This window comes from Dermacentor silvarum, chromosome 4 (assembly GCF_013339745.2).
Source record: "Dermacentor silvarum isolate Dsil-2018 chromosome 4, BIME_Dsil_1.4, whole genome shotgun sequence".
In the NCBI taxonomy this organism is placed as follows: domain Eukaryota; kingdom Metazoa; phylum Arthropoda; class Arachnida; order Ixodida; family Ixodidae; genus Dermacentor; species Dermacentor silvarum.
Genome location: NC_051157.2, coordinates 206,388,560 through 206,403,217, shown reverse-complemented (window position 1 = coordinate 206,403,217; position 14,658 = coordinate 206,388,560). Strand labels below are relative to the sequence as shown.

Here is a 14,658-nt window from a genome sequence, read left to right as displayed (position 1 = left end):
TTTGTACGCTTACCCGCGCAGCACACAACACATTCATGACATACCATATCTTAGAAACTAAAAAAAGGTTACAAACAGTGGCTCTAGAAAACATTGACATTTGCTTGCCTCTCCATCCGTCAGCCTTTTCCTTTGCTGTCGAAACTTGGTCGAGCCAGTACGGTTCGGGCTCACGGTAACTTCCGAGAGGCACCCCCAAGTACTGTGTAGGTAACCTTGACCAATTCAATCAAGAAAAGGTCTCCGGCTTGTCTTCCCAACTCCCCATGCCAGAAGCCATAACTTTTATCCCAGTTTATCTGGGCTCCAGTTGAATTGCAAAACTTTTCGACTACAGCAGTTGCCTCTATTATGCTCGCTTTATCTGTGCAGAAAATCGCGATGTCGTCGGCATACGCCAATATTTTAACATGTGCTTCCTGTAGTCGATAGCCTGCTATGCGTTCGTTGTTTTTAATGGCCAAACAGAGTGGCTCGAGATAAGCAGCAAACAGAAGGGGCGAAAGCGGGCATCCTTGACGCACCGAACAGAGCACACGAAAGCTATCGGTGAGCTCCCCATTAACAATAATTCGCGTTGAGCAGTTCTTGTACGCCATCGTGACACTTTCCGTTATCACACTGCCAACATTCGTGTGTTCAAGTATGTATAGTAGAGCCTTGTGCGAGACGAGGTCGAAGGCTTTTGCCAAATCTATATGCATCATCGCGACGTAATCGCCAATCGCATCGCCACACCCTAGCACACTTCGAGCCACATGTACATTTGTTGTAATACTGCGGCCTTTAATGCCACAAGTCTGGTGCGGCCCTACCAATGTTTTGATGACACTTTGCAGTCGTTTTGCTAAAGCTTTCGTGAATACCTTATAGTCAACGTTGGCTAGAGTTATCGGGCGATATGAGCCAGGCAACAAGTGTTTCTTTTCATCATCACTCTTCGGAAATAGTACGATATGCGATGTTGTGAAAGACAAGGGCAATCTTTTTCGGTCGTACGCTTCGCTAATAACTAGTTGGAGGACATGAGCCAGCGCAGACTTAAAAGTTTTATAGAAAGAGCCGCTAAGCCATCAGGCCCAGGTGCTTTACCGGGGGCCAACTCGTCTATTGCGCACTCTATCTCACTCAGGGTAATGGGATGTTCTAGCCGTGTCTTAACTTCTTCATCTAGCCTTGGCATCAATGAAAGGAATTCCATCTGGTAGCCATCTTTAGGTTCACGTGGATGACTCAAGAAGGCTTTGAAGTGATCGGCGATCCCTTGCTTGATGTCGTTTTGGTCGGACGTGATATTATTGCCTTGAGCTAGATGGCGGATTTCCTTCCGACACGCGTACCTTTTCTCGTCTGAGAGGGCTTGTTTTGTTGGCGCTTCTCCCGCCCACAGCTTCTAAGACCTTGATCGCACAACGGCCGCTTTGTACTTCTCAGAGTCTACTCTTTCGAGTTCAGTTTTTACTTCCTTTATTTCCTTAGTATACACACCAGGCTGGACACTTTCTATGCTGATGAAAAATTGCAGTTGCTGGCGAAGGTTTGTTTCTGCCTGTTTCAGGTTATGCCGAAATACACTGCTTCTTTCAATAGCCATAGTTTTAACTTTCTGTTTAAATTCTTCCCATTTAATGGCGAAGCTTTCTAGTTGGACTGAAATCAGGCTTTCTAGTTCCTTCGCAACAGCATCAACGAAACCATCGTCATCCAACAACTGCACGTTCAATTTCCAGAGGTCCCAGTAAAAGGTGTGTTTGATCAGTCTTTTCCCAAAGGTGGCAGTTACCAAGCAGTGATCGGTATATGCAATGGGTTGCACATCATATTCACTACACAAGGGCACCAATTCGGCTGACACATATAATCTATCTAGCCGAGCGTGGCTATCACGCTGGAAGTGGGTAAACTGCGGGCGAGTTCCGCTCGCGAAGACACTACCGATATCTTCCAAGTCGTAATCGTGCACCAGCGCATTTAGCAATACAGCAATCTTATCGCGAACACGTGAAACTTTTGCGCGATCGTCAGCAGTGCATACACAGTTAAAATCCCCCAGCCGTATGACCACCTTGTGTCAGCTTACGTACGCTTCAAGTCGCTCAAAGAAGATTTGCCGGTCTGTTTCAATATTCGGTGCGTAGACACAAATGACTCGGAAATCCATATCGCAATAACAAAAATCAGCCACTAAAAGGCGACCTGTTTCACACGAAAACACTGACTTCACACAAATGCCAAAGTTTCTTCGAATGAATATAGCGCAACCACCTGATCCACCAACAGCGTGAGAAACACACACGTCGAAGTGCGCACGAAAATTGGACACCATTCTGTCGGTTAGCTCTTGGCTCTCTATTTTGGTTTCTTGGATTCCCACAAGATGCAAGTCATTATCTAAGAGTAGGCGACTTAGCTGACATTGCCGCCTTCTTGCACCGAGCCCTCGTACATTTAACGTGGCTACACGTAGCGCTCCTTCGATATTAGCTGCCATGACTACACGGTAGAATGGTGCCCATCACAGTTACGCAAGGACGAGTGTTCATAATGACGTGCCGATAACCGCGTCGAATGCCACAAAAGGGAACACAAGCCGACCTCTCGAAAGCAACACTCACATGCAACTCGGGCCCTCGTTCCTGACACCTATCCAAAAGAATAGCGCTCAGGGTGACGGCCATTGCACTCACCAACCCCCCAACCCGCCTCAAGCAAAACAGTACAGAACTACGGAGGCGGTTTACCCGCCTGCCGTGGATCGGCCGTAATGTTCGGCCGCAGCTTCAAGGTTGGTCTCCTCATACCTGGCGCTTTGGGTGGTGGCTGGTCTCCGCCGCTGCTGTCCTGCATCGTAGCCAGGCTATTGGTCTGGTCGCGCGGACGTTTCCCCGCCTGCAATTTAGCAAGCCCGGTACGGGTGTCCATGTCTTCATGTTCAGGGGGGGTGGAGGCCGCTCCCGGATCAGGTGGGCTCTCTTCCTCACGGTTCGGCATGGCTACAGTGCCCTCCACTTGCTCTTGCTGTTCAGTGTCGACGGCTTCATCGACATGTTGCCCCTGTTTCTGAGGTCGTGCCTCCGACTCTGCCACCTCGCCAGCTGCTTCCTTAGCCGTGGTCGATGTGTCTTCCTTATCCGCCTCGTCCATGAGTAGGGCGGAGTTGTCGTCGTTGCTCACGGGTCCGGTCACGCTAGCGTACGTCCGCTCGCACTGACTCTCTTCGTGACCGAAGCGTCGGCACGCACCACACCGCGGTATGCGGCAGTCGCGACGAATATGGCCCGTTCCGCGGCAGCGCAGGCAAAGAGGGGCCCTGCCCGGCACAACCACGAGAGCCAGCTCTCCAGGCGACGCTCACCTGATGTGGCAGGTCGACCAGCGTTACGCCCGGCTTCAACTTCAGCGTAACCAGTCTTGTAGTGGAGTTCTTATCGGCCACGCCATGAACCCGCCACCGCTCGCGGGCGACGTCCGTGACCTTTCCGAACGGCGCGAAGGCAAGACGCACGTCCTCGTCCGGAACGGTGTGCAGCAGCCAATGCACTTTCAAGCGTACATCCTGGTTGGCGGGGTCAATGACGAGGCATCGGCCCTTCTTGACCTGCAGCTCACCAACACTGACGATCTTCTTCACAGCTTCGTTGTCTTTGAAGGTCACGGCCCATACATGGCTCATACGGGAGGCCCCGAGAGCCACCACTTCCGGCAGGAGCGATAACGGGGCAAGCTCATCGCGGAAATCTTCCACCCGGTATGGGCGGGCCCTGATATCACAATGTAAAAAAACTGTGTTCACAACAAAACGCCCTGTTGGCAAACTCGGCAAAACTACTTGATACTCGCTGTCCGAGGTGGAAATCTTGTTACCGCGGCCGCTCTGGGCCGCTGAAGCCGCTCCTACGGAGCCCGTCATCTTACGTCCGTCACGCTCGGTGGCCGGAAGCAGAATCCTCGGCCACGCTACCACTGTTCTCCTGCCGAGTGACGGTCGCATGCGCTTTTTGCCGAAGAGCGCACGTAAAAAAAAGTGACACAATATGGCAGCGGTGGGATTCGAACCCACGCCTCCGAGGAGACTGGTGCCTTAAACCAGCGCCTTAGACCGCTCGGCCACGCTACTCTTTTTTTCCCTTTATTACCGACTTGGCAACATACAACACAAGACATTTTAACAATATACGAGGGTCACGATAAAAGTGTCTGCCATTGGTTGGCTGACACGGGGGCTAAAAACGCTTGAGGTTCGCAAGCTCAGTCATCACACTGAGCCATGTTAGTTGTTCTTTTTGCAAACTGTACAATTCTTTAATATAACAAATGCTTTCGATGAAGTACTCTCTAACAGGTCGGAGGTTTGGTTCGGCATGTCTCACGGCCATTCTACATTTCCATAAACTATGCAAGGACAACAGCATGAACATGTCATATGGTACAGTGTCTTCATTTAGAGTAGGCAAGAAACGAATCCAGTATGGCATAATCGGTAAGTCCTTCTTTAAGGTTCTCTGTAAGACATCCCAGTGGAATACCGCATCCCAACAGTCGAGAAAGATGTGTTCAACTGTTTCGGGTTTCCGGCATATTAAACAATTGACGCTCCAAGGCAGAAAAAGTCCTTTCTCCTCAAGCCATGGTTTAACAGGTAAAGTATTGGTGTGGAGCTGAAAAAAGAAAGACTTCGCCGATGGACGTACTGGCATTCGTTTTACTCTCTTTAGCACGTTCTTTTCCGGTCCAATGCGGAACATCGAGCGATACAATGGTACAGGCAACATTGCCTCTATCAAGTCCTTATATAAGCGCTTTCGTGGTACCCGACTTAGGTGTTCCATAGAAAACCGAACCTTCAAAAGCTGGAAAGCCCAGACGACTTCCTTTAGAAAACCGCGCAATCTATATTGACTGCACCGGCGAGACGAAACGATGAATTCTGGTATAGCTTCACTCAGCCTTACTTGAAACATAGTTAACAAGAACGGGTCCTTTTGGTCCCGTAAATAAACAAACCTCGACACAATCTGCCTTATGAACAAATGTGCAAGACCTAGTCCTCCACTTTTAACGGAACGAAACAGATTGGCGCAACTGGTGCGCTCCCAGCTTGAACCCCATACAAACACTGCGAGTACTCTGTGTAATCGCTGTATGTTGGCCCTTGACATGCAGAATGCTTGAAGCACGTAAAAGATTTTAGCAACGGCAAAGAGGTTGCAGACCGTCGCGCGAGCAAACATTGAGAAATTGCGCCCCCCCCCCCCCCCCATTTAAGTGTACACTCTCTAACTCTTTCTCTATCAGCATTCCAGTAATCCACTGCGTCACGGTAGTGCTCAAGCGGCACCCCGAGATACTTTGCCGGCGTGACGGTCCACTGGATATTTACAAACGTACTTGGAGGGTTTCCCCAGTTCCCGATCCATACCCCTAGGCATTTATCAAAGTTGATAGCACTGCCTGTCGTTCTGCAGTATGATAACACTTCCGCGATCGCGATTTCAACACTTTCTTTGTCCCGACAAAACAACGCGATGTCGTCCGCATATGCGAGCACTTTCACTTCTGCGGACTGTACTCTGAAATGCAATATTCTATTGTCATTGTTTATCTTCCTACAAAGCGGCTCTATGTATATTGCAAATAAAAGAGGGGACAAACCACACCCCTGGCGCACGAATGACCGCACCCTAAAGCTTTTGGTAACCTTCTTGTTTATTATGAGACTTGCGGTACAGTCTTGATAGCACATCTTTACCCCATCCAAGATTAATTCACCTACATTTACATGTTCTAGAATATAGAACAGAATTTTATGGGCCACACGGTCGAAAGCCTTCTGCATGTCCAACTGTAACATGGCTCCGTGTTCACCTAGGTCGTCGCAGTATTCTAAAATGCTTCTCTCGATGTGAATGTTTGTGTAGATTGACCTTCCTTTAATGCCGCATGTTTGGTGCGGCCCTACGATGCGTGTCACTACTCCTTGTAATCGCTTTCCGAGCACTCTCGTAAATATCTTGTAGTCAAGGTTCATCAGTGATATCGGGCGATAAGCGTCGACAGCTAACAATTTATCTGGGTCGTCTGTTTTTGGTATCAGCACCACGTGCGAAGTCCGAAAAGATGGAGGAACCAGCTTTCGGGTGTAGACCTCCTTAAACAATCGTAACAGGACCTGGCTGGCGTCACTTTTGAAGGTCTTATAAAAAGCCGCTCCGAGTGCATCAGGTCCCGGGGACTTGCCTACAACTAAATCATCTATGGCTCCTTCGATTTCGGCGATGCTCAGAGGCCATTCCAGACGCTTCCGAATATCGTCTTCTAATTGCGGCACTTTTGACAGGAAGTCCGTTTTTAATCCTTCTGTGACGTCCTTAGCACTCCCGAATAATTCACCATAATGATCAAGAAACGCCTGTTCGATTTTTTTCAGGTTGGCCCGTGATATCGTTCCCGTATAAAATTCTGATTTCATTCCGCCTCGCGTACGTCTTTTCGTCCGATAAAGCTCGTTTGGCCGGCGTCTCGCCTAGCCAGACCCTTTCCGCTCGTGCTCTTATAACTGCTCCTTTGAACTTATTTTCATCGATAAGCTCAAGCTGGCTCTTCAATTCTTTTATTTCTTTTGTTCGGCTCCCCGGTCTGTCGCTTTCTACGGTGTACAAAAAATCAAGCTCGCGTTGTATTTCTTTTTCTTTTTTCCTTTTGTTGAAAATTTCCGTAGTGGCTTCTTCTATAGCGCTGATCTTAACTTCGTGTTTAAAAATCTCCCATAATTCTAGCATGTTACCTTCTTCGGCCTCCATCAATCTGTTTAACTTTTCTTTCACACCTTCACAAAACGATTCGTTCAGCAGCAGCCCATCGTTAAACTTCCACGTCTTCCAGTTAAATCGCGAGTTACTTTGTTTAGTACCTATGGTGAACATTACAAGGCTGTGATCGCTGAACGACACGTGTTTCACACTATAACTGCCACACATGGGAACAAAATCTAGTGCAACATATGCTCTGTCTAGCCTAGCGTGACTATGCCCTTGAAAATGTGTGAACGCGGGCACACCAGCACTGGACAATACATGACCAACGTCTTCTAGGTTAGCATCTTGCACGAGTGTACTTAAATGTAAAGCACTTTTGTCACGCACTGGAAGCTGTTTCACTCGATCAGCAGCAAAACATACACAATTGAAATCTCCGAGCAACACGACTTTCCTGTCACACTGTAAATGCTGGCCTACACTTTCAAAAAAGGACAACCGCTCACTTTCTATGTTGGGGGCGTACACACATATCACCCGCCAACCTACGCCCGAAAAGGAAAAATCCACAAAAAGCAGTCTCCCACTTTGACAGGAAAAACATTCTCTTCTACGACTCCCAAATTATTTCTAATGAAAATAGCGCACCTCGCGGAAGTTCCAACAGCATGTGATACGCAAACATTGTATCTATTGCGGAACTGTAGCACCATGCGATCCGTCTGTTCTTCACTTTCTATCTTAGTTTCCGGCACCGCCGCTATATCAATATCTGTTTCCGAGAAAAGCCGCCTAAGCTGGTATTGCCGCTTTCTGGCACAAAGACCGCGAACATTTAGGGTAGCAAGACGGAGTGCAGTGTTTTGGGCCATCATTGTAATTTGTGAAGAACAAACGGACCGCATGGCACCCACCTCATGCGTCTGGGGTCAGTGCTGCCTTGGCCTCTTGCACGAACCTTCCGTAGCTGCCTGGGCAGCCTTCGGAAGGCGCAGTTCGTGTCCTTATCGTTGTTCTCCATCGTCCCTTGGGGTTGGCTTGGTCTTGTAGATAACTAGAAGAGATACCGCGAGGCACACGAGCTCGCGGCTACGTCGGCGGCGTGCCTGCCGCCTTACGGTCCGGTGGTATATTCGGCCGCGGTCTGATCAGTGACCGCCGGGTGATGGCCGCCTTTGGCGGCGGTCCATCGGAGTTCCCTGCAATCAGGGCTTCATTCTCGTCCAACGTCGCATCGTGGCCGCGCTTGCTGACAGTGGCGCCGCTTGCTGCCTCGTTTACGTCCATGACGGCCGGCTCTTCGCATGACGGTGACTGCGCTGGGACGTCGTGCACTTTGACGGCGCCCGTGGCGTCACCTACTGTGTCGGTCACTTTTGGGCTTTCGTCGTTGGTGCTTGTATCCTGCAGCTTGTCGGGAGGGGCTAACGTTGCCGCATCATGCGCCTCGACCTTCGGCGTGGCTTCGCTTGCGGCTTCCTCAGCGTCGGCCTCGTCCATGACGAGTTCTGCGGTGTCATCTCCTCCAACTGGCCCTGCGACACTTGCGTACGTCTTCATGCACTCACTTTCTTTGTGTCCAAAACACCGGCAGTGCGTGCAGCGAGGAACTCGGCACTCACGTCGGATATGGCCCTTGCTATGACACCGCAGGCATAGTGGCGCTCTTCCCGGCGCGACAAGCAGGGCCATGCCACCGATGACGCGCAGCTGGTGTGGAAGGTCGTCTACCTTAATTCCATTATGGAGCTTGAGGCGCACGAGACGCGTCGTCGACCCCTTGTCCTAGATTCCTTGAACCCTCCACTTTTCCTTAGAGACGTCGGTCACTTTCCCGTACGGGGCAAGCGCTACACGCACATCTTCGTCCGCCACGTTAAACAGAAGCCAATGAAGCTTGAGACGTACGTTCTGGTTCGTCGGGTCGATAACCAAACATCGTTGGCCCTTCACTTTCATTTCGCCACAAGCCAAAGCTTTCTTCATGCCCTCTGTGCTCTTGAAGGTCACCGCTCACACGTGGCTCATCTGATAAGCCCCCAACGCTATCACGTCGGGGAGCAATTCCAGACGTGCCAACGTATCCCGGAAAAGTTCGACTCGGTAGGGCCTCGCACGAACATCCGCATGCAAAAATAAAGTGTTGAAAACACTACGACCTGAAGGCAGTGTAGGCAAAATAATTTCGTATCATTCGGCATCCGTTCCGTCCATCCTGTTACCGCGGCTGTTAGTAGCCGCAACCACCGCTCCTTGGGAGCACATGATACACACGTCCGTAGGCTTTCGCGGCCGGAAGTGGAATCCCGCTCGGCCACGCTACCACTGTTCCCCTGCCGAGTGACGGTCGCGTGCGCTTTTTGCCCAAGAGCGCACGTAAAAAAGTGACACAATATGGCAGCGGTGGGATTCGAACCCACGCCTCCGAGGAGACTGGTGCCTAAAACCAGCGCCTTACACCGCTCGGACACGCTACCTTTTTTTTTATTGCCGGTCTTTGACAATGTACAATGCACACAGTATAGAAACAGACATCACAAAAAGAACACCTACAGAACATACTGAAAAACATGAAAGCCATCCGCCCAACATGGACTGGAGTTGTCAAACTAAAATTCTTTTAAAGCTGTCAGAGGTTCTATCCTCGACAGCCAATCGGGTACACAATCTTGAATTTTCTTAATTTCAATAAAACGAGACATACTTTCCCGAAAATAAATACGAGCAGGCCTAGCATCTGGGTCGCAATGGTACCCAGCCATTCGTGCCCGCCACAAACAGTGGAGGCCATTGAGCATAATTAGGTCGTATGGAACCCCGTCCTCATTCTCAATCGGTAAGTACCTGATCCCATGCGGATTCAACGGAAACTCCTTCTTGATTGTCCGTTTTAGGACGTCCCAGAAGTACACCCCTTCCCAGCAATGCAAAAACACATGATCTACAGTTTCAGGTTGCTTGCAAATCAAGCAGTGTGGGCCCCATGGTACAAGCAAGCCGCGTTCTTCCATGAATGTCTTCACTGACAGTGTTCCTGTGTGTAGCCTAAAAAAGAATGTTTTTGCCCCAGTAGGCACCTCCATTCTTTTCACCCGTTTAAGGACATCCTGTCCTGGTCCTCCACTGTATATCGCTCTTTACAATGGCACTAGAAATATAATATCGCATACATCTTCATATAATGTCTTTATTTTCACGGCAGAAAAATAATCGAAAGAAAAACGCACAGAAAGAAAGCGCACACTGTCGACTACTTCTTTAAGATAGCCGCGAATCGTTCCTGGCATACTATTGGTACTAACAATGAGTGCCGGCAGCGCAGCTCTTAATCTGAGCTCTAATGCCGTACGCAGAAAAGGATCACGCACATCTCGAAAAAACTAAAATCTATTGACAAGCTGTCGTACAAAAAGATGCGCCAAGCCCAGGCCACCTTCCTTCACCCGCCTGAACAGATTTGTTCGGCTACATCTTTCCCAGTTAGAGTCCCAGATAAAAACGGCGAACACTCTGTGCAACCTCAGCACATTTACCCTTGAACAAAACAACGTCTGCATGACGTACCACAACTTCGTAATGAAAAACAAATTACATACAGTTGCCCTTGCGAAAATGGACAGGTTGATGCCTATCCACCTGTCTGCTTTTTCTCTTGTTTCTTTTATTTGGTTCGTCCAGTATTCCTCGCTCTGTTTGTAGCTATCCAAGGGAACACCGAGATACTTGGTAGGGGTTTTCACCCAGCTCACATTCGCAAAGTTGTCCGGGGCCGAGGACCACTCTCCGTGCCACAAACCGAGGGACTTACCCTAGTTCACTTTACTGCCCGTTACATCACAAAACTCTTTCACCACGAGTATTGTTTCCGTTACGCTTTGTGTGTTTGTACAACACACGGCGATATCATCGGCATATGCTAGGAGCTTGACTTATATGGCTTCCAAGCTATAACCGCGTATTTGATCGTTCTCAGTTATCGCCAAACACATCGTTTCAATGTAAACTGCAAACAAAAGAGGACTGAGGGGGCAGCCTTGACGCACAGAACGCATGACGTTAATGGGGGCCCCCAATGATTTATTCACAATTAAGCGTGTTGTGCAGTTCTGATACGCCAATGCCACGTGATGATGGCACCTACATTAACGTGATCCAGAATGGCAAACAAAACATCATGAGACACACAGTCAAACGCTTTCTCTAGGTCAAGCTGGAGCACTGCGACGCCATCGTAAGTGATGTCACAGCACTCGAGCACGCACCGCATCGTGTGAATATTCGAAAAAATTGACCTCCCTTTGATCCCACACGTTTGGTGGTCTGCGACTATTTCTTCGATGACGCCTTGAAGTCTGGCTGCCAAAACCTTCATGAAAATCTTATAGTCGACATTGGTTAAAGATATCGGCCTATAAGATGTCACGATCCTAACTTTCTCCGCTTTGTCACTCTTAGGTATCAAGATGGTATGCGCTTTACCAAAAGAAGGCGGCAAAGCTTTGTTCACATACGCTGCGTTAAACAGGTCTGTTAGCACCGGCGACAGTTCTTTCTTGAAGGCTTTATAAAAACACGCGCTCAGACCGTCAGGTCCGGGTGATTTGCCATTGTTCAAATCATTTATTGCTTTTTCGACTTCGTGTTCTCTTATAGTCCCTTCTAATCGGTCCTTCGTGTCGTCACTCAATCGCGGCATGCGACTGAGAAAGATCCTTTTGAACTCATCTACATTGGCTTCTTGATATGCAAACAGTGACTGGTAATACTCTAAAAACGCTCGGCCTATGCTCTTATTATCGTCGACGAGTGTGCCATTCCACGAGATCTTATCGACATGATTACGTCGACCATGAGCTTTTTCAAGTCCTAGTGCCCTTTTGGTGGGCGTCTCTCCCGCTACTAATGCGTTTGCTCTTGCGCGCACAATCGCACCTTGATAGCGTTCTTTGTCCAACTGTTCGATTTTTTCTTTGATGGTTCGCATATCTTGCTTATACGCCCCTGGCTCTTCGCACTCCAGCGCTATCAGCTGATTAAGTATCTTTCGTAAGTCTCGTTCTTTCATTTCCCTCTCAAACTTTAAGCAGCTCGACCTTTCTATTGCTTTCATTTTTACCTTTTGTTTGAACCATTCCCATTTCTCTGCTATGGTTTCAGTACTTTCATCGCATACTTCCATAACGGCCTCATGTTTTGCCTCTACAAATGGCTCGTCTTTTAGTAGTAAGGCATTCATTTTCCATAGTTCCCAGTTAATAGATGATTCCTTCTTCTTCATGCCTATGTGACACTTCACCAAGCAGTGACCTGAGAACGACACAGGTGCGACAGAATAACTGTGGCACATTGGAATCATGTCTTGTGACATGTACAAGCGGTCTAACCGCGCATGACTACTGCCTTGAAATCGTGTATACATCACCTCCCCCTCCCCCTCCAGACAGTCACATACATCGTCTAGTTCACTATCACTAATCAACTTAGAAAGTATGTGACTGCTTTTATCTCGAATACCGGCATTATTATATCGATCCCGAGCACTCAAAACACAGTTGAAATCCCCCAACAAAATCATGCACTTATCACGGCTAATGTACTGAAAAAGATTCGGAAAAAATAAAGGACGCTGTTCTACAACATTTGGCGCATATATGCACATAACTCTGAATTCGACTCCACAACAAACAAAGTCGCAAACAACCATTCTTCCCGACTGACATGAAAATACACTTTCAACCACAAGGTCAGGTAACTTCTTAATAAACAGGATGCATCCAGCTGACGTCCCTACCGCGTGGCTCACCACCGCATAATATCTGGTCGTGAAACGCCTCACCATGCTCCCGGTCTTCTCCTCCCCGTCTACCTTGGTCTCCTGGACAGCTAGAACGTCTATGTCTTGGTCAGTGGCCAACCGTAGGACTTGACTCTGCCTACGCCTAGCCGCCAGCCCTCTAACGTTTAGAGTTGCAATATTGAGTGACGGATTAGGAGCCATGATGAACTAGAGAATGAGGTAGGCCCGGAGCATGGTGCTTACCCCTCTCGACCAGCCGTCGGCTAGCCGTCTCCGGGACCGCCCGGTTTCTCGCCGTTGTTTGCCTGCTGGGCTTTGTCCCCAGGTTTTCTGTCGGACGGAACGTTCGGCTTTGGTTTGAAGCTCGACCGCCTCCCAAGAGGCGATTTCGCCGGCGGCCCATCACTGGAGCTGGTTGCCGCGTTGTCCTTGTCCTCGGCCTCATCACGGGGACGCTTGAAGGTGGTTCCGAGACTAGCAGCCCGGTCACCGTCGTTAGCGGCCTCGCCCTGTTGCATCGCTGCATCGTCGTCGTCCCCTTCGTCTTCACTTGCGCCTTCCTTTGCATGGACAGCTTCCGTGTCGACCCGTGCCGGCGCAGTCACTTGCTCCGTAGTTTCATTTCCCTTGGCGTCAACGCCCTCCGGTAGCGACCCGGCACCTGTCACTGGGTGCACAAGGTCTCCGGCTCCCTTAGCAGCGTCTTCGGTCTCGACCACATCCATGACGAGTTCTGCTGCCTCTTGACTCGCGGCTGGGCCAGTCGCGGTAGCGTAGGTCTTGACGCATTCGGTGTCAATGTGCACGTAAAGTCGGCACCGGGAGCAGCGTGGCACCTTACACTCTCGCCGCACGTGCCCAGTGCCTTGGCAGCGGAGGCACGGCATCGGCCGGTCGGATACCACCACCAAGGCCAACTCTCCGGCAACACGTATCTGGTGAGGAATATCTTCCACTTTCAGGCCGCTCTTCAGCTTGAGGAGAACAGTCCTCGTGGTGGAACATTTGTCTGCGACACCTTGGACATGCCACTTCTCTCGACTCACCTCTTCTACCTAGCCGAAGGCCGCCAATGCAGTCCGGACGTCTTCCTCGGCCACACCGTGCAGCAGCCAGTGAAGTCTGAGCTTCACCTGCTGATCCTGAGGGTCGACTATCAAGCATCGCAGCCCCTTCACCTGAAGTTCTTTCAAGGCCAGCAGGCGTTTCGTTCCAGCTGCATCACTGAGGGTCCCCGCCGACACATGATAAACTTGGTAGGCCCCAAGGCACACAATTCCCGGCAGCAGGCTCGTAGGCGTTAGGGCATCCCTAAAATCTTCGACCTTGTAAGGCCTCGCTCGTACATCACCATGCAGAAACACGGTGTTATTCACTATTCGTCCTTTTGGCAGTTGAGGCGAAATAAACTGGTATTCCATTTCTTCGTCGTTGCTGTACCTGTTTCCGCGGCCAAAGTAGCCACTGTCGCTGCCGTTGAAGAGGCCATTGTCCCACGAACCGTCACGCTCGGTGGCCGGAAGCAGAATGCTCGGCCACGCTACCACTGTTCTCCTGCCGAGTGATGGTCGCGTGCGCTTTTTGCCGAAGAGCGCACGTAAAAAAAGTGACACAATATGGCAGCGGTGGGATTCGAACCCACGCCTCCGAGGAGACTGGCGCCTGAAACCAGCGCCTTAGACCGCTCGGCCACGCTACCTTTTTTCTCTGTTTATTGCGATAGCAATTATATGGACACTTCTACCGGATTTCTGCCGTCGTCGTCGCCGTCGCCGTGAGGTTCCCTATAGATAAAATCTTCGCCGCGCGCCGTACGCCCGAGCGGAAGCGTGCGGGGACGCGCGCCATCACCGGAGAGCGAACGCACCAATCACCCACGCGCAAGCAAGGAAGCGGGAAGCCAGCGCGGGGGGGAGGGGGCGCACTTCTACTCTGCCAACAACCCCGCTCGTCGCTCGTCCGCACCGTCTCTTATCTCCACACGGTTCTGACCTTTATGCGCCGTGCATTCGCCGCTCAGTTTCCGTTGAAGCGATAGACCGCACGTACCTTGGCCCGCTGCGGCGTATGGGCTCGCTGCCAGCGTTTTGACAGTCGTTGTGCAGT

At 50.1% G+C, this 14,658-nt stretch overlaps 3 non-coding genes across 3 annotated transcripts; all 3 read right to left on the bottom strand.

The window, feature by feature from the left end:
- Positions 1–4,035: 4,035 nt before the first annotated feature.
- Trnal-aag (transfer RNA leucine (anticodon AAG)) lies at positions 4,036–4,117 on the bottom strand. Its single transcript has one exon. It is a non-coding gene; the product is annotated as a tRNA-Leu (tRNA).
- Positions 4,118–9,150: 5,033 nt separating this feature from the next.
- Trnal-uag (transfer RNA leucine (anticodon UAG)) lies at positions 9,151–9,232 on the bottom strand. The gene has a single exon. It is a non-coding gene; the product is annotated as a tRNA-Leu (tRNA).
- Positions 9,233–14,169: 4,937 nt separating this feature from the next.
- On the bottom strand, positions 14,170–14,251 carry Trnal-cag (transfer RNA leucine (anticodon CAG)). Its single transcript has one exon. It is a non-coding gene; the product is annotated as a tRNA-Leu (tRNA).
- Between the last annotated feature and the right edge of the window lie 407 nt (positions 14,252–14,658).